This window comes from Ictidomys tridecemlineatus, chromosome 10 (genome assembly GCF_052094955.1).
Source record: "Ictidomys tridecemlineatus isolate mIctTri1 chromosome 10, mIctTri1.hap1, whole genome shotgun sequence".
NCBI classification, from domain to species: Eukaryota; Metazoa; Chordata; class Mammalia; order Rodentia; family Sciuridae; genus Ictidomys; species Ictidomys tridecemlineatus.
This window is the reverse complement of record NC_135486.1, coordinates 71,001,685-71,026,002: the sequence shown is the minus strand read 5'-3', so window position 1 is coordinate 71,026,002 and position 24,318 is coordinate 71,001,685. Positions and strand designations below refer to the sequence as shown.

Here is a 24,318-nt window from a genome sequence, read left to right as displayed (position 1 = left end):
TTATGTTATGATCCTTTCCAGTAATCAAGTGGAGTTCCAATCATCAGTGCTTTCTATCTTCTAGATTCTTGCCACTTGTGACAACTCACTCCGGGATTTTTCTTTCTGGTTCTTCTTTCTCTGTCTCCTTCGTGAGCTCCTCTGTTAGAGCCTGTCCCATAATTGCTGATATGCTCCAGCTTCTCTTCCCAGCTTCTCTTCCCTGTTCTATTTGCTCCTGAAGCAGTCTCATCCATTCTTCTGGTTTCAGCTGTGTCCTGTTATCAGCAACATCCCAATCTCTCTCCAGCCCTTCTTTGCTACTGCCTGCTGTACAGTTTTACACGGAGTTGCTAAGGCACCCTCACACTTAATTTCTCAACATCTAATTTTGCCTATAACCTGCTTAAATTCACACTGTGTTCACTGCCTCCACTGAGGGAACCACAGTTCACCTGTCCATCCTGGTTGGAAACCTGGGGGTCCCTCCATGAAAAGTCCCAGTTAGTTCTATTTGTTGGATAGCTCACCAATCTGTCAAACCCACTCTATACCTGCTATGACTCCCTGCTCAGGCTGTCATATTCTCACCCCAGATCACTATTGCAGCAGCCTGTTAATTACTCCTCCTGCTTCTAGTCCTGTCCTTCTCAAATCTGCCCTCCACATAGCTTCCAGAGAGCTCTTGCCAATTCAGCCAAGGGTCAGTGATTGCCTTTGGTGGTTCTTTGTGCCTCTCATCCTGAATAACTTACTGTACTTTCATCAGGGCTCTAGGCCACTCAACTAAGATCCACTTCCATGAGGGCTATCAACCCGTTCTCAAAGCACACCTTTCCCATGGTGAGTATGTGTAATGAAGCTCAATCAGGGCCAAAATTTCAACAATAGTAAGGATTTCAATCACTCGGAAATAGCTAGGACCTAACATATACTTCCTTCAAAAAATTATATGAGAAAATACTTACAAGACAAGATAGAAAAGGAATTACAAAGTGGGCAAGAAATGACAAAATTCAGGCTAAAGAAACATGAGAACTGCTGGGCATGGTGGTGCAGGCCTGTAACCCCAGCGGCTTAGGAGGCTGAGGCAAGAGGATCAAAGTTCAAAGCCAGCCTCAGCAACTTAGTAAGGCGCTAAACAACTCAACAAGACCCTGTCTCTAAGTAAAATAAAGGGCTGGGAATGTGGCTTAATGGGTTAAGCACCCCTGAGTCCCAGTACCAAAAAGAAAAAAAAAAAAAAAAACTTGAGAATTAAGCGAAGGAACCCAGGAGATGAGAAAGGGTGGAGCAGGCACTAAATGCAGTTCAACCCAGGCCTTGCTGGAATTCACCAGCAGATCGCAGTCCAGAAAAATGCCCTTTGTATTCTCCCAGACTTTTCTTTAAAAGGCTACTGTAAAATATAGGAAATAATAAAGGAAAAAAAATTACCCCATAGTTCCACCAGCTAACCACTCTTATTGTAACCACTCTTATTTCCTCCCAGTCTGTCTAAAAGTATATGGTTAAGATGATACTGTATATGTAGTGTTCCATCCTAACTTTATATTATAACCAAATCGTTTATGCTCTTAAAAACTTTGTAAACTTTGTTTTTATCAATATGTAAAGCTCCATCATATCATCTACGTCGATTTTTTTTTTTAAACAAGACTTTATTTTACTTATTTATGTGTTGTTGAGGATCGAACCCAGGGCCTTGCACGTGCGAGGTGAGCACTCTACCACTGAACTATAACCCCAACCCAACGTCGATTTTTTTATGTAGATATTTTGGTTTTTTTGAGGTTCTTTTAAAGATAGGACATAGACAAGATAGTCAGAAAGGTGTTGTCAGATTCGACTGAAAACAGGAATCAAAGGAGGGGGAAACAGCTGTCAGGTTGTTTGCCAGGCACAGTAGATGCATGCAGGGGCTTGAGCAAGCCTGTAATCTTTTGGATATGTTGAATGGTGATGAAAGAAATAAGGTAGTTGAAGGACAGAAGATTTTTTTCAGAGGGGCTGAGAGTGCAGTATGTTTGTAGTCAGAGGGGAGGACCAACAGTGAGAAGGAAACAAGTAGCGAGTTGGGCCCTCTGAGCTATCGAGGTCCCTTGGCAGGTCAGGGAAACGGGGTCAGGAGACCTTGGGATGGCTCATCTGCAGAAGTGGAAGTAATATCTCTTGTTTAGAGGGATTAGTAAGAAAAGAAAGGCCTGGTGAAGATAATAAGAAAGGCAAATCACTGAATGTCAGGGCTGGGGAAAGGGGATGAAATATGTATATTACATTTCCTATAATAATGAATTAATAATGGGAACTTTTATTTAATAGTCTTATAGTTTTTAAAATTGCTTTCAATAACCAGCAACATGCAGAAGGAATCAAGATTCCATTAGAATGGGTGATATAGTTTATATTGAGAAGAAAATTAGGTAGGAACAAGGCCTAGCCTCTAACATTAGCTGGGAAAGGAAAGATTGGCTTGACACACATGGCTAGACCCATCATTCAGTATTTACAAAATCCTAACCCCTTTAACCATCCCTTAGACAGGTCATAATGAGGTCAGGCCTATGCATTCCTGAGAAAGGAATTATGGAATGATGGCATTTATCAGCCACCTAACTTCTGCTTCTGTGCAATTTCCAGCCTGAACACATCAAGCTAGGCATCTCTGCTGGCATTTCAGCCTGCACAATATCTTCTGTAAACTAGATCTCTTCTCCTTCCTCCAGGCTTCCCTTCTAAGGGGCTCAGAACACCTTGGGCGGGGTGCAGAGGTGAAGTATTTGAATCAACATTTTAAAAAATAGCAAAGATAACTCACTTTACTGTTTCAGAGATTTTTCACAGGGTGGGAAAGAAGCAGCATAGCTTAGTTATCAGTATGCGCTCTGGATTCAAATTCCAACCAACAGCTAATCATATGGCCTTGGAGGATTTACACCACTATCTAAGCCCCAGCTTCCTCACCTCTAAATGAGAGTGCCTAAATGGGATCATCCATGTTCACTTGGTCATCAAACACTGAATACCCGCTGTGTGCCAGGCATGGAGGCTTCAGTACCAGACAGCCTGGATGAGATCTCGACTCATTGTGGTCAGGGAAAAGCCAACCCCTGTCCCAGAGTGACAGAGTGGCAACCCAGTCAGGAATGCACAGGCTTCAGCTGTGTGGATCCAGCTTTGCTGGCACAGGACTGAGGTGCATCAAACCAGAGCCAGAGGCAAGCCAGGGTATGCCAACCTATCCCACTCCAGTAGTCCTTCTGGGGTCAGAACCCTGGAGCATCCGTGATCCTACAAGCTCAATCTCCCACTTCCCATGGAGCAGCAGGAAAATGGAAGTAGGGCAGACCTGAATGAATGTTCAGGCTCAAGGGTTAACCAATAACATTGCCAAACCCTGAATAGCATTAAATTTGGACCAATGGTGTTGACCCATGTGCCAAACCTCTAGATTAGCATACTCAGGCAGCAACTGCTATAGGGGTCTCCTCTTGCCTGTGTGAAATTTCTGTTTCTATTCTTCACACTTGAATGAATCCTAACTCCTTTCCCTTTCACTGTTGCCTTCCATTGTCTCATGAATTTCATTCTTTAGATTTGCAAGACAAAAACCTGGAAAGAAGTTGGCAGTGAGCTGCTGAATTCTATTGGAGCTGCAGTAGAGATCTGCAATGGAGAAGAATCAGGCTTTCTGGGCTGCAAAGGCCTGCAGCTTACACAGACTCCACCAGCCAACAGAAGCAGAGAATCAAGTTTCATCTCAAACTCCAGTTTTAAGGGGAGACAGCCTGTAGACCTCAGATTGGTGGTTATATACCAGGCGGTGATTAGTGTGAAGAGAATAAAGTAGAGAAGGGGCAGGAAGAGCCAAGGGTTGGTTCTCTGAGCAGAAAACATTGTTAGCTGTGAGAAAATATTCCACACAAAGTCAACAGTGGCTGTGTGTTGGAGAAAAGGGAAGGAAGCCAGCATGGCAGAAATGAGTAAGCAGGGAGCAAGTGGCTGGGGCTGAGGTCAGGGCTGGACTGCATAGGTCCTTCTGGACTGTTTTCCTCTGGGAAGAGGGAGGAAGCCATTTTAGGGTTTTGAGTAGAGGAATGATTAAATCTGACCTGGGTGGTTTTTTGTTTGTTTATTCATTTATTTATTTATTTTAATAGCAAGATCATTCTGGATGTTGAGCAGAAGCAAAGAGCCTGGTTAGGAAGCCAAGAGACAGAAAAGTATCTTGGTCCAGGATGACGGGATAGAAAGATCAGAAGCTTTATGATGTGTTTTGAAAGTAGAACCAATAGGATTTGCTAATGGGTGGATGGGATGAGAGAAAGGGTCAAGTATTGGACCTGAGCAAATGGGAGGGTGGAACTGCTGCTTGCTGAGTCAGGAAAACCTGGAGTGGAGGAAGGTCTGCAATGTGGGTCTGAATGTTCGCAGAGTGTGGACTGCCCTTTAGGGGTCCAAGTGAAGTAGTCCAGGAGACAGCTGGCAAGAAGAGGTGGAGCTCAGAGGAGAGGTCAGGGTGGTCAGCTTCAGGAGTCATGCAGAGATGGCATTGAATGGATGAGATCATCAAAGGCATAAGCAAAGAGCAGCTGATTAGAACTGAACTCAGGACACTGCAGAATATGGGCCCCTGAAGTTGAAGAAGACCAGAAAAGAGACAAAAAGAAGTAGCAGGAAGGAGGAAGAGATTAAGAGCCAATGCCAGGCCACATGGTAAATGGAGGAGGAATGTCCAGCTGGGGCAGTGCTGTGAGTAAGGGAAAGGGAGGTCCAGCTGATTGACTTCACAGCATGGGCTCTGGGAGCCTTCCAATGTGGTCTCCTTGAAGTGGCAAAAAATCTGATCAGAAAAGGTTCAAGAGTGAACAAGAAGACTGGAACTGGAGCTGAAAAATGAAGCAATAGAAAGAACTATGGATCATGGTGTGGAGTCGCCTTACAGTTTATTGTTTGAATGCTGAGGGTAGGAATCAGTGGGGAGGGGCAATGAGGAAGAAAGGGACCATTGTGTGGGTGAGGTCCTCGAGCAGGAAGGAGGGAACAGGATCTAGTGCTTCTTAAGCTGCGTGTGTCCATCTGAAAGACAGTCTTGTCAAATGCAGATTCTGATTTGAGGGCCTTGAGTGTCCGGATTTCCAGCAAATTCCCATGCTACTACTGCTGTTGCTCCAAAGACCACACCTTGAGTAGTTCTGAGTGCACCGAGGGAAAAGTTTGTTAGCATTGACAGTTCCCACCCTAAGTTGCAAGAGGAAAAGCAGAATGGAAAAGCAAGGAGGAAGGGCTAGGAGATGATATGCTAGGAGAAATAGAGGTCTCTTCTGATTGCTTCCATTTTCTCTGATCAGCTGAGAGTGTAGAGGTTTGAGGAGATAGAAAGAAGTGTGAAAAATTAGGAGAGCAGAAATCTGAACAGAGGTTCTCAAACTTAATGGGAGGCTTATTGAGCACCCGTGGCCAGGCAGCCCTGGAGGCTGAGTCAGCAGGTCTGAGGTGTGTGGGGTGGAGTCTGGGAATTTGCATTTCTTTCTTTCTTCTTCCTCTTCCTTCTCTTCCTCCTCCTTCTTCAACTTTACTGAAGCATAATTAATATACAAAAATCTGCTCATACTCAGTGTATATTGATGAGTTTAAACATGTACATACCCCCATGAAACCAGTCAATGGTAATAAGCCTCCAAGTGTTTCTCCATGCCCCTTTGTTTTTGTTTTGTTTTGTTTTGGTGTGTGTGTGTGTGTGTGTTATGGACATTTAACATCAGACCTATCCTTTTTCACCTTGTTAGGTGCATTATTAGTATTATTAACTTATTCATCTTCTATAACTAAAACTGTCCCCATCAAATGGCACCCTGCTCTCCCCTAGGAATTTGTATTTCCCTCAAGTACCTTCAAGTTCTGGATGCTGGTGTGGGTGCTGACAACCCACATTTTGAGAACTACCAGGAACGGGAAATGCAGCTGGCTCTCAAGGCAGCCCAGCAGTCAGCTGAAGTCCATTGTCCTGTGTTCTTCACCAGGGTCAGCTGCTCAGGTACAAAGGAGGTGGCAAGTTAAATTTCTTCAAGATGGGGGACAAACAATCCTTTGTTTGGCACCATGTCTAGGATATATTATATGCTCAAAAATTTTCATTGTTATTATCTAGCCACCAGCTCTTCCTTACAACCCCACCTCCCAACCCACACACAGCAATTCTCCTATCTAACTGTACAGCATGGTGGTTGAAAGCCCAGGCTCTGGGCCCGGCAGGCCTGAGTCCAGCTGTACGTCCTTGGGCTGATTTCTTAATGTCTCTACGTTTTAGTTTCTTCATCTGAAAATGAGATAAGTACTCTTCCTTCACAGAGTTATTGGGATCATTAAAAAAAAAATGCATCCTAATCACTTAGCATGGGGTGGCATACAGTAAACAGCAAATGCTGAGGATCCTTAAAGACCAGAGGAATGGAAAGCATTCACTGAAAATTAACTCTTTGCACAATATCTGACCATCCAAGCCCAGCAGAGCCTCTTCTTGATTTGCATTTAGAATTATTTTCTCCTACCCTCTTCTTTCTTGATACTTACTACCAATTATCACATGGTTTACTTAGGTTAGAACTACTTATATATGTGGAAGCGAAGACCACTAAGTCTTGCACCCCTGAAGGGCAGTAATTATTTCTTACCTCATAAACTCTGGAAGACTTGTGCACAGTGCCTACACATATTATACATTAAAGGCATTATCTGTGCACTTGAATAAGGTTATATATGGTGTAACACTGGAGCATCTCAAAGTAATTCTTGCTCATAGGGAAAAATAATTCAAACAGTACAAATGAAACCAATCTATTCCAAATAGGAACATAATACATACTCTTGCAACTTTTTAAACTTAGGCCCTCTTGGACATTGTTTCTTCTTAGTTCTTAAAGATTTACCTCATTCTTTTTCACATTGCATTGTATTCTTTTAAACATTCCATTGTTCAGATGTACCACAATTTGTTTAAGCTGTTTCCTACTTATGGACATCTAGAATGTTCTGGAGTTGTTTAAATTGTTATAAACAGTGCTGCAATGAGTACTTCTTTGTGAATGACTGAAAGATAAATTTCTAAGAAGATATATTCCTAGAAGTGGATCAGAGGATCTATGCATTTTTTTATGTTGATAACTGTATCAATTACAGTTCAGTTAGCTGAGAAGAGTGTGTGTTCCACCCAGCTTAAGGGGAGTTTTGTTACAGGCTACTGGATGGAATGAGGAGTTGTTGGGAAGGCTCAAGAACAAATCTACATTGAACATTCAGAGATGACTTCAAGAGCCACACTTGCAGGCCTAAGCTTCAGAAAGAGCTATTACCTTTTCAATCAGGAAAGTCATTGCCAAACTGGGAAGCTGCTGTCTTGACTTCCATAAACTCCAAAAGCATGCTGCCTCTGCTAGTCAGGAAGCCAAAACAATCAGGGGGTCACTTTCCTGACAGTGTTTGTTGGCTCAAGCAGCAAAGTATGGTTTCCTCTTCTGCCTTCCAGAGCTCAAGTAACCAGCAGAATGCAACTCATATCCAGAAATCTAGCTCTCTAGAGAGCCAGGGGAATGTAGCTGGTAACCTTCATGCTTCTGCAAGTGAGAAATCATGTAAGACAGGCAAGATTGGACTGCATCTCCAGTACCACGCACTCTACCAACTACTTCCAGTACTCCTTCCCAAAAGTGCTTGATTCCTCCACGCCATCATCAAAATTAATGTCTCCTAACTTGCTATAATATCTCAGTGTTTGAGTTTTACATTTTTCTTTGTTTATAAATCAGATTGAAGATCTTTAATTTGTTTATTGGCCATTATGTTCATTTTCCTATTTTTATCTCTGTCAGTATTAGTAAGTAACAACCCTCACCCCCCACCACAACCCAGTAGATTAAAACATAGTCTACAGGTCCATAGTCCACAACCCCATCTGGGTTGTTTTGCTGAGCCTAGCCTCAGTTGATCTCATCTGGGCTCAGCATCGTCCGTCAGCTGATGAGTCACTAGAGCTACTGGTGTGGGATGGCAATGGCAGGTCTACATTGGCTCTTCTCCCCAGGACTCTCTTCCATCAGGCCAGCCCACACTGATGTTCATGAGAGTGGTACAGATTCAAGAGAGAAAGGGAGGAGAGACCCAGATGCTTTTCCTAGTGTCTGCTCTGTGCAGATGTTCCTATCCCATTGGCCACAGCAAGTCATTGGGTCTCACCCAGGACAGAGTAGGAAGGAGGAAACATCCCAAAGGCCTGGATATAGAGAAGCCTTTGACAGAGACCATTAAAGAAATCAGTTCTTGCATTATCGTTTGACCATTGTTTTATTTATCTTATTAACTTGTAAGATCCTTTCTGTATTTAATTAGCTCTCCACATAATTTTAAATAGTGACAATAAAACTTTGGGTATACAGTTATAAGTGGAAAAAATAGACTACAATATAGCAGAAGTAATTTATATATCTCTTTTAAAAAAGAAAAAGGAAAGGAAAAAAAAAAAAGCCAGGCATAGTGGTGCATAACTATAATCACAGAGGCTCAGGAGGCTGAGGCAAGAGGATCATGAGTTCAAAGCCTGCCTCTGCAACTTCGAAAGGCCCTAAGCAATTTAGGGAGAACCTGTGTCAAAATAAAAAAATAAAAAGGGCTGGGGATTTGGCTCACTGGTTAAGTGCCCCTATGTTCAATATCTGAGGGGGGGTGCTCAGATAAACCAGCGGACATACAGAGGTAACTAAAATTCCCTGAGCAGGATGGCACAGACTCCTTAGATGGGTGGAGTATTCCTGTTTTGAGTACAGTATGTAGTAACTAAATTGACCCTCAGTGCCTGCCTCCAACTTGCATAGTCTTTATTTTGCCCAATCGTGCTGAAAAGCCACAATCAACCAAGATGTAACTGAACATAAAAGATAAGGAACAACATCCAACTTCATCTTACCCCTTGGATGTACAGCTCTGGGGATACAGCATCCTCTCTCTTTGAGCTGATATAGATGTAGGTAATTCAATTATATAATGGAATCTTAAATGGAAACAAAAGTTTCTCAGTAAGAGAGGTCTTCTGGCAAAGAAAAACCTACCCACTCAGAAAGCAAAGAAAGGGCTGGGGATGTGGCTCAAGCAGTAGCGCCCTCGCCTCGCCTCGCATGCATGCGGCCCGGGTTGGATCCTCAGCACCACAAACAAAGATGTTGTGTCCGCCGAAAACTAAAAAATAAATATTAAGAAAAATGGCCAACTGCACCATTTGTGTGAACATCATTTTTTTTTCTCAAAAATCCCCACTCGATTGACCTTATATGCACACAAATAGGCCTGCACATACACACAGGAGGGTCAAAATAAATATCTTCACACCTAAGTATTCCTTCTCAGAGCTTCCATAGTACTGTGCACAACTATGGCCAATACCAGTTAGGTTACAAATTCTATAAGAACCTAAATAACTTTAGGCATAAGCTTTGGTTTCCTTTCTCATGCACTCAGAGTTCAGGCTGAACAGCTAAGCTCTGCAGATGCTGGTATCTGCAGATCCATCCTCCTGCTGGTCATTCTGCCATCCTGAGTGTGTTGACCCCTCCTGTGCCATAGAGATTGCTCCCTATCCTGTGGCGGGGACAAGGTTGATGTCATGCTCCCTTTTTTTAAAAAGGCACATACGTCATTTCCATCTACCACATCCCACTGGCCACAGTTCAGTCACATGACCACTAGAAGAGAATTGAAATTTGGGCACAATTAGAGTCTCTGGTCTAGCAATATGGTTTTATCAGTTATGAAGATTATGACTATTTGGATGGCATTATGTGACCCACTAACATTTCAACATTTCATCACCTCTCTTCCTCTCCCTTCCCGGCACTTCCTTTTTTTTTTTTTTTTGGTACTGAACCCAGGGGCACTTAACCACTGAGCCATATCCCCAACCCTTTTTATTTTGTTTCTTTATGTTGAGACAGGATCTAAATTGCTTGGACCTTGGTAATTAGCTGAGTCTGACCTCAAGTTGCAATCCTTCTGAGTCGCTAGGATTAAGTACCACCCTTCCACCCCTGCCACTAGCACTTCTTAACTCTCTTTTGTTTGTTTTTACTTTTTTTTTTTTCTCTCTAACTCTCTGTTTCAAAGCCCCAGAGAGCAGAAAGCAGTTCATTTATTTATAGGCTTAAAGTTGTGAAGAACTTTAAAGGCATTCTAGAATACAGTATTCAAGGTTGAGGAAAGGCTATGCACCTACAGAGAGCCAGGACTAGACCCCCACACTGTGGCTTTCCAGCTGTGAACTTGTGCAAATTACACTTCCTGACTCTATTTCATGGTAAAGGGAGGGATAGCAATGGGACTTCCTTCCCAAGTTCGTGGGAAGAGTAAATAAATAGACGCATATGATGCTTGACGCACAGAAAACACCCAACACATGTAATTACTGTTATCATTCAACATAGCAAGACCAATTGAGTGTGTGGCCTAATGGGGTAAGTTGTCAAAGATGAATAAAAATCATAGTCAACAGCTGTCCAAGATCAAGAGGAAGGGCTCAACTACAGAAAGTAGTTATGAAGGCCATCTGTATTTTGTGTGTCTAATTTTTTTCCCTTCCTTCCTTCTCAATAATCTTCAGGTACCTTTTCTTTTAATTGCAGTACTGGGGATTGAGCCTAGGGACTCATGCATGTTGGGCAAGCACCCTATCACTAAGCTATATTACTAACCCTTTTTAATTTTAGACAGAGTCTCATTATGTTGCCCAGACTGGCCTCAAACCTTGCCTCAGCCTCCTGCCTCAGCCTCCCGAATAGCCTGGATCCATTTTCGTTATCTAAAAGAAAACTTCATTTCAGTTTTTATTCATACTAAGGTATTAATGAATGAAAATTTTTATGGTTGTACCAATCCCTTAGTTATCTATATTTTAACAGAGATTAAATTATTTTTAAAAAAAATGAATAAAGCTCTCAAGATTAAATGTATGCATCCTTTAAAATTTAAGAAAAGATTCAAAAGTTTATTCTATCCTGGCCTTCCCCTGTAACATCTTCCCAATTAAGTTGTTTTCTCTCCCTTCCTTGACTATGTCTTGTTAATTCTGTTTCCATTCAGCATCTTCAACAGATCCACTCTCTCCAAATCCACTGCCACCACACAAGATCCAGTCACTGTCCTCTTGTTCCAGTTATTATGGCTGTGTAGCAAATTACCCCAAAATCTAACAATATAAAACAACTATCATGATTATAGGTTCCACAAGTCAGGTATTTAGACAAATCTCTGCTCCCCATGACTGGGGTCTTGACTGGAAAATCTGACAGCTAAAATCAATCAGGTGTCTGGCAGCTGCCGATTGGCAACCTCAGTTCCTCTTTGCATGGGCTGCTCCCTGAGGTGCCTCCACATGGGCGTGTGTGAGCTGATGAGAAAGAGCTCTGGTCTTAGAGCCTTTCATAACATAGCTTTAAAAGTCATGCAGCATCACCTCCCCACATTCCATTTGTCAAGAGAGTTAAGAGTCTCTCCAGGTTTAAGGGGAAGGAAATGGATCCACTCTGTGTGTGGGGGTGGGTACTGGGAATCCAAGCCAGGGCTTCATGCATGCTAGGCAAGCACCCTACCTCTGAGCTACACCCCAAGCCCTGATCTACCTCTGGATGGGGAGCAGCAGCATTCTGGAAGAACACGTGGGTTGAGAGATCCTGTGTGACACCTCCCTCTTGCCTGAATTGCTGTCATGTCTTCCTTACTGCTCTTGCTACTTCCACTTTTGTTCCTCCCTTCATGCAGTTCTCACAGCACCTTGGAAAAGATTCCACCAGTAGGTGGTGTCCGTCCTTGGGGTGAAGTCCAGCCTTACCCTGCACAAGGCACCATGGGACGACCCAGCCCTGCTGCCTCTCCCTCTGTGGAACCTTTGCTCTAGCCACACTGGTAGGGTACTGGCCTCCTTTCAGTTCCTCAAACAAAACAGGACAAACATTCTCCCACCTCAGTGTCTTCCTGGAGATGTCTTTCCTTGACTTGTGACAGGGTTTACTCCTGTGTCTTCCAGTTGCAGCTAATAAACATGAATCCCTGAGAGAAGCTGTCCTCTGATCCCCACCTTCTAAAAGCCCTTCCTGAAATCCTGTCATATGTGACAACGTGGAAGAACCTGTATGACATTATGCTAATTGGAATAAGCTAGGCATAGGGAAGCAAGTACTCAAATGTCTCGTGACTTCATAGATATGTGGAGTCTAAACAAGTCAAATCCATATTACCAAAGGATAGACTGGTGGCTGACAGAGATTGGGTGAAGGGGAGTGTAAAGTTTCAGTTCTACAAGATGAATAAGTCCTGGTGATCTCTCTTAGTGCCTATAGTTCCCAGCATACTGTTTTACACTTAGTTTGTTTGGTGATAGATCTTACGTTAAGTATTTTAGTACACTAAGGTTTCTTTAACAAAATACTATAAACTAAGGGACTCATTAACAGCAGACATTTATTTCTCTCAGTTTAGGAGGCTGAGAAGAAGGCACTGGCAGGTGCAGTGCTTGGAGAGGCCCACTTCCTGCTCATAAATGGCAGCCTTCTCGCCGTCCTCACATGGTGGAAGGAGTCTCTTTTATATAGTCAGTAATCCCATTTGTGGGGGCTCCACTTTCATGACCTAATCGCCTCCCAGTGACCCAACTCTTAATGCCATCACCTTGGGGGTTGGAATTTCAACATATGAATTTGGAGGATATTCAGAACACAACAGTGTATTTATTTCAAAGAATAATAAAGGGGGCTGGGGTTGTGGCTCAGTGGTAGAGCACTTGCCTGGCATGTGTGAGGCCCTGGGTTCAAATCTCAGCACTGCATACAAATAAATAAAATTAAGGTCCATTGACAACTAAAAATACAATTTTTTTAAAAAAGAATAATAAAGAGGGCATGAGAAAATGTCTGGAGATGATAGACATGTTTGTGGCTTGCATTAAGGTGATGGCTTCACGGGTGGTTACTGATCCCCAAATATCAAGTGGCACACATTGAATACATAAGAGATTTTTGAATTCCAATCATAATTTAAGTTGTTTTAAAGATATGTAAATTAAATAAAGGTAGTCTCTTCCTGCTTACTTTTAACTTCTTGCTTTTCTCTAATTTGAATTTCAGATAAATAATGAATTTTTTAGCATAAGATTCTCTCAAATATTTAACAGAATGTACTTATGTTATAAAAGTAAATGTTGTTTGTCAGACATTCAAATTGAAGTACGAATTTTATTTCTTTTCTTTGCTAAGTTTGACAACTTCCTATATGAGATGCTAATTCACCTGGCAAGCTTTGACTCTTTTTTAAAGGCCAAAAATGGCAGAGCTCTTGAGGAGCATGCATGAAGCCCTGGGTTCAATTCCTAGCACCACTACTATATAAAAAAAAAAAAAAACAACTTAGGGAGGGGACATGGGGGTAGGAAAGGCAGTGGAATGAGATAGAGATCATTACTCTAAATGCATGTATGAAGACACGAATGGTGTGACTCTATGTTGTGTGCAACCAGAGATATGAAAAATATGTAATAGGAATTGAAATGCATTCTGCTGTCATATATAACAATTAGAATAAATTTTTTATTTTATTTTATTTTTATTTATTTATTTATTTATTTATTTATTTTCAGAGTAGAGATTAGAAATTTATTAAAGGACAGAAGAAAAGACTTCTCCCGGAGGAAGAAGGGGACCCAAAAGGTGGAATCCGTGGAAGTGAGGTTGTTTCCCCTTTTTATAGTTCTTTCAGTGATGGAATGTAGGTTGGAAGGCCCCAGGGGTGGGACACAGGAGGGCCAAAGAAGTAGTCTGAGCAGGAAGGACTTCATTATCACTTCTTTGTGATGGGCTCATTAACATTTCTTTGGGATGGGCTGTCTTCAAATCTGTTGGGGGCTGTTCATTAATACTTCCAGGTGGACTTTGGCCTAGGGCCTTTTCGGAACTTCATTAACATTCCATGAGTTGTTCTGTGTTTTCCCTGAGTCATTCCCAGCATGGCCTCCATTTTAGATTTCACTCGGTATTAGACCCGATTTACCTAACTACACTAACTACCTAACTTTAAATCTGGCTTCATTCCCCCCTCTAATTTGGGAACTCCTTACTGCTGTAAGGAAAGGGGGCGAAGAAAATCTTTCTGGCTTCTTCAGGCTGACAAAAGGGGCGATGTCGGGGCAAGCAGTTTGGAGTCCCCTTTAAAAATATCGGGTCTATCGAGTGGTCCATGCTAAAAGTCCAATTGAGAAGTAATAGGCTGGAGGGCCATTCGAGTGATGGGTGGTCTATAAGAGAAACAAGAATTCATTAGTAGTGGAACCAGATTGATGCAGCAATAAATGCCATAGCACAGGAATATGCCAATGAGTATGATGGCAAAGACAAAGGCTAACAATGTTTACCACCAGGAAGTACCAAGAACCAGGAGTTAAGATATTGTTTCCATGTTGAGGACATGGCTTCTATCTGAGCATGTAAATCTTTAAGGATATTTGTCATATTGCCAGAAATGTCAGCGATGTAAACACAACATTTAACTTTTAGGGTTACAGATGTCCTTTCCCTTAAGGGATAGTTTAATAATTTAATATCATCTGATCTTGCAAAATCCTTTTACTAGTATGACCTGTGTCTATTAAATTTTGTTACCTAGGGCTGGATAACCATACTAGCAAACACCAAGCCTACCTGTGTAGGTTAGGAATATCTGTGGGCCTTAAACTAAAAACTACTCTGGCAGTTCCTTTTGATAGTTATCAGGCATTCCTACCTAAGAATCTCTTTTGTAGCCTCCAGTTTTACTTATTGTTGGAGGTTACATTTAATTATTATAATTATTTAAAATGTCCAGGAATAGTTATGTTTTGGCTTTGACTGTCTTTGCTAAGTGTTTAAGATGAAGCAAGTCAAACTGACTTTGTTTTCATCTATTGTTAACAGTCAGCTGAGTCTCTGGGAATCCTCGGGAACTTCACAGCAGCTTCTCAGTTCTGCTAGTGCCATTTGCGCTAGGATGGGTCCAGGCCTTGCTTGACCATGTGCCTTCCCTCGGAAGCATCAGGGATGTCTCCCTTCTCTGATGACCCTCCTCTTTACAGCAAATGCACTGATTGGCTTTCTGTCCTCCACTGGTCTCATTAATCTCCCTGATCAGGAGGTTATGTGGCCTAGAGTTGCAGAGCCCTTTGGAGAAGACCCTATCCCTGATTCAGACTGACTCAGAGGGCAAGAGCCAAATATTGGTTTTCTTGGCCCCTTTAATTTAACTTTAATTTTTAAAACTTAATCTTAAACATCCAGCAAATAAACTTCAACAGCCTTATACTAAGTACTGGGCTTTAGTACCTATCTCTCTATCCTGTAGGTGATAACTCTCCATCCTAAGTTAACCCAGGTTATGAGTTTTTAAAGCAGTACCTCTTTAAAACATTTAACAGGCAATCCTTAGACCATCTAAAAGCAAACTACAAAACAAAACTAACTAGGATAAAAACATATTTAGTTTATGTAGTAGCTACCTTGAATTCTGGCAGAGTTATACATTATAATCCCCTGTTTGAGATCCTGGCAATCGTGACAAAAACAAACTTTTGGACACAACTTTAAATGTACTGAAATTTGGCCTACTTCTTTCATAGTCACTTTCACATATAGTGAGATGGGACATAGAGCCTTATCTCAATCTCAAGGTGGGGCTCTTCATAAATCTTAAATACTATAATTCTGAAGCTGATCTTTGCTTTTTAGACATCATTTTACAAAGCCTACATAAATTGTTGCTCAAGTTTACATGAATATTAGCTAACACAACATAATATCACATCTAAAACATGAATTAAAGAAAGGCTGAAAGCTTTTAACCTTTTGTAGAAAAGTAGCAAAGTACTTTTGTGTTTTGCAATAAAACCTCATTAACTTAAAAATACATCTAAAATTGTATCTCTGTGTAAAAAGTAACATGGAACTTTATATATCTTATTGATAAGAAGTCCAGTTATAGAACACAAATGATATAATTGAATCTCTAACATGTTTTTTTCCTCTTTTTTGAACCTAAAATTACCATACAACTTTAGAACACCAGTTTGTAAAGCTTTTACCTTATAGACTTGTATACCTGGAAGATATGAACACATTAGTAACATCACAATTACATTGATGATTTTATGCTAACCAAGTTTGGCTTTTAAAGAAATGACTAAGGGGGAGATGGCAGGGCTTGGATAAATGGCAGGCAACCCGTCTATTGGCAAGTTTTTCCAGATATCATCACCAGCACCTGAAGAAGATCAGAGCGAATAAAAACAGAATGAAGATAAAAATTAGAGCAAAGATCAATTTCTGGCAGAAGTTCCATGTTGGGGGGCTGACAGGAAAGAGACCAAGGACCATGAGGAAGCTCAAAAGGACATAAAGACTCATGAATCCAGGATGGCAGATTAAGAGGTTCTCTGAATTTGTTGTTTCCTGCTGCCCCATGTCCGCTGCATTCCATCGTGCCTGGTAGGGAGCTTCAGCACTGAGTGAATTGTTCTCTTGAAGATGTTGGGGGTCCATCGGTCAGAGGCTGGTGGTGCTTAAGCAGAAGCTGGTTGGAAGTTTGATTTGAGACTTTCTCGGTGCAGAATATCTCGGTATGGGACCTCCAATATGTTACCGCTGTTGACCGGTGACGAGTTCTTGCTCCCCGATGTTGAAGAATAACACCAAAGAAGCACGCCGAGGCAAGGCCAGAGTAGAGATTAGAAATTTATTAAAGGACAATAGAAAAGACTTCTCCCGGAGGAAGAAGGAGACCCAAAAGGTGGAATCCCTAGAATAAATTTTTTAAAAAGAAAAAAATTTAATTTGATATCTTAACTGAATTCAGAAAAAAATGAACTGAAATTGGAGTCCATCCTCTCAATTATTGCTGAAATCCTCAACTTCCAAATTTGAGGAGCTTAACAGAATTATGACTTGTTTCTCATTTATGAAATATCTGATGTGGAAATGCTCCTGATTGGTGGTCCTTTTGGACAGTTTTCTGCAAGAAATAGACTCAAGGAGCCACGTTCCTTCTACTGTGCAATGTCATCACCTCTGAGTCCTTGGTTTCTAGTCAACAGGAGCTGGGAAAAGACAGTGCGAGAAGTCATGCGGTCCTTCTGGGCACAGGATTGTAAAGGGCATAAGGCAATGCTGGCCACATTCCACTAGCAGGATTGGACATGTAGCTTTACGCAGACATAGGAAGGGCCTGGAAATGTCATCAACCTGTGGGCTCTAGAATTCTCTGCCATTAAGGGAAGGTTGTAGAATGAAAGGACCCAGGATTTGGCACTAAAGATCTCCATGTATAAAACACAACCCAGCCTTTCACTATCTATGAAATTTTGGACCAACTGGATTTATTCCTTGAATCTCAGTTCTCTCATTTGTAAAAAAGATAAAAACACCTACTTTGTTGTACTCCTGTAAGAGTATAATGCCTGGCACATAGAAGAGTTTTTACTGGAGCATTGTCATTTTATTTGTAATCTGTCTTTGAAAATATTTCCATGGCTTTCTGGGTGGTATTTGTTTACCCAATAGCAATGCAGAACAGTACTAGCAGTATAACTTAAGGTTATAAATCTAAGAAACCATCCAATCCAGTTGAGCTTCAACCAAATTCAATAACCTGGTTGAAATCACATAACTAAGGGTTTCAACACATAGCTGGCTCCCTGCCATCTTTGCCAAATGTCCATGCTATCATGTGGACATTTCCATGTTAAAAGATCAGGTAATATTTCCTACATCTTTGGATCAAGTGAGAAAATTCCTTTCTATCACATTTAAATATCAGTGACAATTATGCCAAAGTTGGAATTTTAGTTTCCCATTCCACTTGCCTGAATATAATTCAATGAAAGAAAACCTGAAAAATGTACTATGCCCTTTTCTCATTGGCTCAAATACTATGCTTTACTTTTCAGTGGGGCCAAATTTTCTTTCAATGGTCCTAGTAACATGGCACCCCCCCATAGTAATATTAAACACTTTTACTGTATAGAGATCAATCTGGACCAAAAAATGAGTTGCTAAAAACAACAAGATTGGATTCAAATGGCTTCTGCTGCTTCTCCCCTGCTCTGTATTTTGGCTTTTGACTTGGTTTCATTTTGCCATGTCAACAGAACCTCATGAGGAGGCTGAACTGCTAGTGACCCAAGAGCAGCCCCCCAGTTCATGTAACTATAGATCTACCATGGCCAACATCTGCATTACTGAGGTTAGTTTATCTTTACTATATTTTTCCAAGAGACCAGAGGGGTCTGTGAGAAAGAAGCTGAGACATTAATTTATCAAATTCCCCAGGTTTGTGACCTATTGCAACAGCCTTAGTCAGTTTATTCTTTTGATCTTTCCCATCTGCCAGCATACAAAAATGAGACAGGCTTAAATAAAAAATGTCTCCAGTTCCCAGAGATAAACAGTAATTTCTCCCTTTTATCTGAACCCAAAGATGAGTTGGAATACTTCATAGGCAAATAATTTTGCTGGCTTTCAGAGATGTACTTCAGAATGATTAACCTACTGGGACAGTCAGCTTTTCATTTCTGTGACCAAAATACCTGACAAGAATAACTTAGAGGAAGGAAAACTTACTTTGAGCCCATGGTTTCTGAGGTTCAGGTGATGGTGGGTAAATTCCAGTGCTCTGGGCCCAGACTGAAGCAGAGCCTCATGACAGAGGGTGTGGTGGAGGGGTGCTGCTACATCCTAGGTAGCAGGAAGCAGAGAGAGCAAGGGGGAGGAGCAACGGTGCCACCCCTAGCAACCTACAGTAAACCTACCGGCTCCATCCACACACCCCCTGCCTATAGTGGCCACTCACTCAGTCCTCCTAAACTCAGATGGACTGATTAGGTCATCTAATCACTTTACCTCTGAATAACCTGCATTAACACGGGAGCTTTTGGGAAGACATCTCATATCCAAGCCATAACTCCCACAAACATCTGCAATCAGATCTGCTTTATATTTTCATCAGGTTAAAAAAAAAAAAAGATCATTCTCTAGCTTAGTTATTTCCTCAGGCAAAATCACAAGCTATCAGTATTGCCACAGGGTAAATTACAATACAGATTATCTTCCTGGTCAGATCACAAGCATATGTTTTCAAGGCTGTGTTATAAATAAAATACTTTGTTCCACAGTAAAGCTCAAAAAATACTTGTGACAAAATTAAGATGAAGCTTATGGTTTAGAGTATGCATTTAAAGCAAATACTTGAAAAAAATCATAACTGTATTCTGTTTGCTCTATCTTCAAAGAGGGAAGAGTAAATATCCTGAGGTATGTGGCTTGTTTGGGGTTAAGATACATATAATATGAAGAGTGTTAGAATCCAATGAGTCCAACTCCCAGGCTTCAAAATTGAGGATTTTGTAGAACAATCAAAGACTTACATGATTTTTTTTATTTATTAATTTTTTTTCCTGGTACAGAGGAATTGAACCCAGGGACACCCTACCACTGAGTTACATCTCCAGCCCTTTTTATTTTTTATTTTGAGCAAGGTCTCACTAAATTGCTTAGGGCCTAAGTTTCTGAGGCTGGCTTTGAATTTGTGATCCTCCTGCCTCAGCCTCTGCTGTAGCTGGGATTACATGTGCCACCATGCCCATCTTTGATATTTTTTTAATACCTTTATTTTATTTATTTTTATGTGGTGCTGAGGATCAAACAGAGGGCCTCCTACGTGCTAGGAGAGCGCTCTACCGCTGCCACCACCCCAGCTTCCAGTTTTGACTAATTTTTGAGGCAAAAATATGATCATACTTCAATACTTTATGTGGGGAATTTATTTTTCTCATAATTATAACTAAAGAGATGGGAGGATCTGTTGGTTGTCTCATGAATTTGAAGAATGAAATCCACAGAAAGAAATGGTGAAAGCAAAGTAGCAGGATTTACTAAAGTAATAGAAAGCAGAGCTCATGAGGGGATAGCCGTCCCAAGGAGGATTGCCAAGGAGTGTCTGCTGTCGGGTTAAAAGGGAGTTGGGTGGCCTTGAAAACCATAAGCCAGAGATTTTTAAAAATTGGGTCTTTGAGTCCAGTCCTACCAGAGTTCCGGGGGTCCTAGTGCCCCCTGTCCAATCAGCATGCAGATCACGCACCTTTGCCTCAGGGACTGGCTCAGGATTCCTGTGCACACCTCCAGGCTGGGATGGAGTCACTGGTGACCAGCTGTCCACTCCATTTGTAAACTCCTGAGGGGGCCCTGACCCCATGTGCCTAGCACATTGCTATCTCCTGCTCTTACTTGGACATCTTTCCACTTCTGTCCTTTATAGACATGCTTTATACTTTATAACTTCTCCATAGGGTCCTATGGAGTGGGTATAATTTTTTAACCTGAATTTTATTGAACTGTATTATAAAAATGCCTAAAGGCAAATTTAAAGGATTCACTTTAGTCATACTCTCATTACTTAAGTACATTGTTTTTAGTTTTCTTCCTGTATCTGATTATTACCATTCATCTAACCAAAAGCTTACTGAATCCTTCATTCTAAGGGCTGTCCTGCTGTACCTTAGAAAATTAACCTAGCTAGTTTTGTGAGGAGGATGGCAAGACATACAAGCAAAACCATCATGCCAAAATTTCATTTTTGAAGACTTTTCAGTTGCTTTGTCATTTAAAGTTAAATTTAAGTAAATGTATTTGTGCAACTTTTAACAATCTTCTGAAAATATTTTCATCTGATGTTCTTCTCTCGGGGAGACTTATTTTCCCTCTCCTTTGTCTGAGGTGAGTCCTAACTGTTCACTTGTCACCACACTGAGGTGGCAGAGCAGGTACTAGATGCAGAGGCCCCTGGTTTGTGATTCACCAGTCATCCCACCCCACCATTTTGGGCTGGGCAGGAGGTGGACTGTTAGGGGCCCCTCTACCCTACAAGCCCTGACAGGTACAGGGGCTACAAACACGTCACTCCTAAAGATAAAGACAGAAGCATAGACCTGGGTTATTATGAGAATAGTTTTTATATTTTTAGAAAACTTAGGAAATGATATTAAGTGCTCTTTATTTTCTTCTTCTCCTTTTTTCTTTTTTCTTTTCTTTTTTTTTTGTCCTGTGAATTGAACCACTGAGCCATACCCCCAGCCCTTAAAAAATTTTTTTGATACAGGGTCTTGCTAAGTTACTGAGGGCTTCACTAAGTTGCTGAGGCTGGCCTGGAACTTGAAATCCTCCTGTCTCAGCCTCCAGAATCGCTGGGATTACAGGCATGTACCACTGCACCTGGCTTGAAACTTCTTTAAAAAAAAAAAGAAAGAAAAAAAAAAGCTTGACTAAGATGTAATTTGTGGGGCTGGGGCTGTAGCTTAGTGGCAGAATGCTTGCCTAGCATGTGTGAAGCACTGGGTTCGATCCTCAGCACCACATAAAAATAAATAGATAAAATAAGGTATTGTGTCCACTTGTAACTAAAAAAAATAAAAATAAAAAAGATGTAATTTGCATGCCATATAATTCACCCACTTTAAATATATAATTGATTTTTAGTATATTCTCAGATATGTACAACTTTCACCACAGTCAATTGTAGAATTCTTTATCACCTCAAAGAGAAACTCCTTGCCCATTAGTACCACACCCTCTACTACCCACCTCTCTCATCTCCAGCCACTCATTTGTTTTCTGTGTCTTAGATTTGCCTGTTCTGGAATTTCATATAAAGGAACTCACACAGCATGGTCTTTTGATTTAGCACAATATTTTCAAGGTTCATTCATGTCACAGCAGGTCAATACCTCATTCTTTTTTATGGCCAAACAATATTTCATTATATAGATATACCTCATTTTGTTTATCTGTTCATCAACCAAATGGATTTGGATTGTTTTCCTCCTTTGGCTGTTATGATTAATGTTGCTATTACAAGGATTCTTTTACAAGTGTTTGTGTGGACACATGTTTTCATTTCTCTTGGATATACCTAGGAGTGGAATTCACATACACAAATACAAAACCCATGAAAAAAACATATCCAAATTTTTCCCATTGCTCTATGAATATACCACAGCTACCATAGAAATCTCTTATTTCAGCTGGGTATGGTGGAGCAGGCCTGTAATCCCAGCAACTCTGGAAGCTAAAACAGGAAGATCACAAGTTCAAGGCCAACCTCAGCAAATTAAGCTAGGCCCTAAGCAATTTAGTGAGACTCTATTGCAATTAAAAAATAAAAAGGGTTTGGGGTGCACTTCAGTGGTAAAGCAATCCCCAGTATGAAACCAAAAAAGAAAGAAAGGGGTAGCAAGGTGGTGTGAGGGCTGGGCACAGATTGGCCTTATTTCACAAGCCCGGTTGGTTTCCACCTGGGGTGGTCACAGACTGAAACCTCCAGGGGCTGAAGCCCTGTCAAACCAATTGTGACGTGTGAGACCTTCCAGGGATTCTTGGCGTTAGCTTGGGAACTGCACATCTCATTACCTTTGTCTGAGTCTCTCCATCCATCATCCAGAGTTTTCAGGAGAGCTTTGGACTCTTGATAAACGATATAGGCCCCTTTCCCCAATTTCTGTGGCAGGTAGCCCTGGACCTGAGTAGACAGTGTTGCCTGCACACTCCTCAGACATGAAAGTGCTCTGAAAAATGTGGAAAAAAAAAATCGTATCCCTGCTTCACAGTGACAGCAAAGAAAAATCTACTTTCTAAGTGTTTTATCCACACAACAATGGTCCTTTTGTTCCTGTCCAGTAAATTTGTGGCCTCCAGGGATGCTGCCCAGGCCTATAGTGATCAGACAGGGAACATGCAGTCCTTTGATAATGGCCCTTTATCCCAGCCTCTGAATCAAAGTAACAAACATGCTGACAATGACTCTGGCAAACACAACCAGTGCTTTGAGGTCTGATCCTGAAATGAAGACCTACCTCCACGGGAGAAGCACGAGCCTCCTTGTATTTTCAAAGGAAACAGGAACTGTACCCAGCTGCACTTGGCTTCATAGGTCAGATAAAATCTACCACCAGGGACAATTTGAGTGACTCAGAGAGGTTTTCCTCACCCCGCAGATGGGGTCAGTCACCCCTCCTTCTGTCTTTTCATGGGCTTTACATAGTGTAATACAACTTCATATGCCCTGGCTATTTATTGAGCTGAAATTCACTTAACACAAAAGCGACGTTTAAAGTGTACAGTTCAGTGCATAGTGTGCATCACCACCTCTGGTTCCAAAGCATCCTCCTTACCCCAGCGTTCAGCTCTGTGCTCATAAAGCAAGGTCTCTCCATGCTCCTCCCACCTCCAGCCCCTCACAACAACCAGTCTATTTTCCTTTTCTATGGTTTAGCTCATTTGGGTTTTTTTATATCAATGCAATTACACAATCTATGCCTTCTGGTTTCCTTCACTTATAATAATGTTTTAGGAGATCAGCATAATTCTGAAATTGTTTCCCTTTCTTGGGAATTTCCTGGGTTGCCCTCACTGGCTATCTGAGGTGGCCTTGCATTCAGGGAATCCTTTAAGGTTGTTCACTCACTACCCAGTCACCCACACATGCTTGCTAAGTGCTTGTCCTGGGCCAGGCCCTGGGGCAGGTATGAGGGAACTGGAATATCAGTGTCTTCAGATGAAAGAGACCTAGAGCTCAGAGCCCAGCCCTTCCTTCTGCAGACAACCATGGATTCTCATGCTGCCTTAGCTTCACTGGGTGGGGATTGCTCCTAGACAAAGGTAGGTCACCTTTAGCTTCTAGATTACTTAGAGAGATGAAAGAGACCTAGAGCTCAGAGCCCAGCCCTTCCTTCTGCAGACAACCATGGATTCTCATGCTGCCTTAGCTTCACTGGGTGGGGATTGCTCCTAGACAAAGGCAGGTCACCTTTAGCTTCTAGATTACTTAGAGAGTGGAATCCCAGCAGACACTTGAAATTCTTTCTCTAGAATTAAATCTCTTTAATTTAAGGCACTGATCCCTATCAAAATTTCAATGCCTGCCAGGCGCGGTGGCATATGCCTATAATTCCAACAGTTTGAGAGGCTGAGGCAGGAGGATCAGGAGTTCAAAGCCAGCCTCAGCAATGCCAAGGCACTAAGCAACTCAGAGAGACCTCTAAACAAAATACAAAATAGAGCTAGGGATGTGTCTCGTTGTTTCAGCGCCCCTGGGTTCAATCTCTTGGTACCAAAAAATAAAATAAAAAATGTCAGGGCATTGACATATATATGTCAATGCCCAATGGAAGGTTTTATCTCTTTGGGCGGCTACTGATCATTTACATTCTGAGATGAAAGATTAGTGCTGGGCCAGCAC

At 41.6% G+C, this 24,318-nt stretch overlaps 1 long non-coding RNA gene across 1 annotated transcript; it reads right to left on the bottom strand.

Moving 5' to 3' along the window:
• Positions 1 to 14,109: 14,109 nt before the first annotated feature.
• LOC144367331 (uncharacterized) lies at positions 14,110 to 23,723 on the bottom strand. The gene is made up of 2 exons (XR_013426667.1): positions 18,651 to 23,723; positions 14,110 to 17,128 (listed from the first exon to the last, which is right to left on the bottom strand). It is a non-coding gene; the product is annotated as an uncharacterized LOC144367331 (long non-coding RNA).
• Between the last annotated feature and the right edge of the window lie 595 nt (positions 23,724 to 24,318).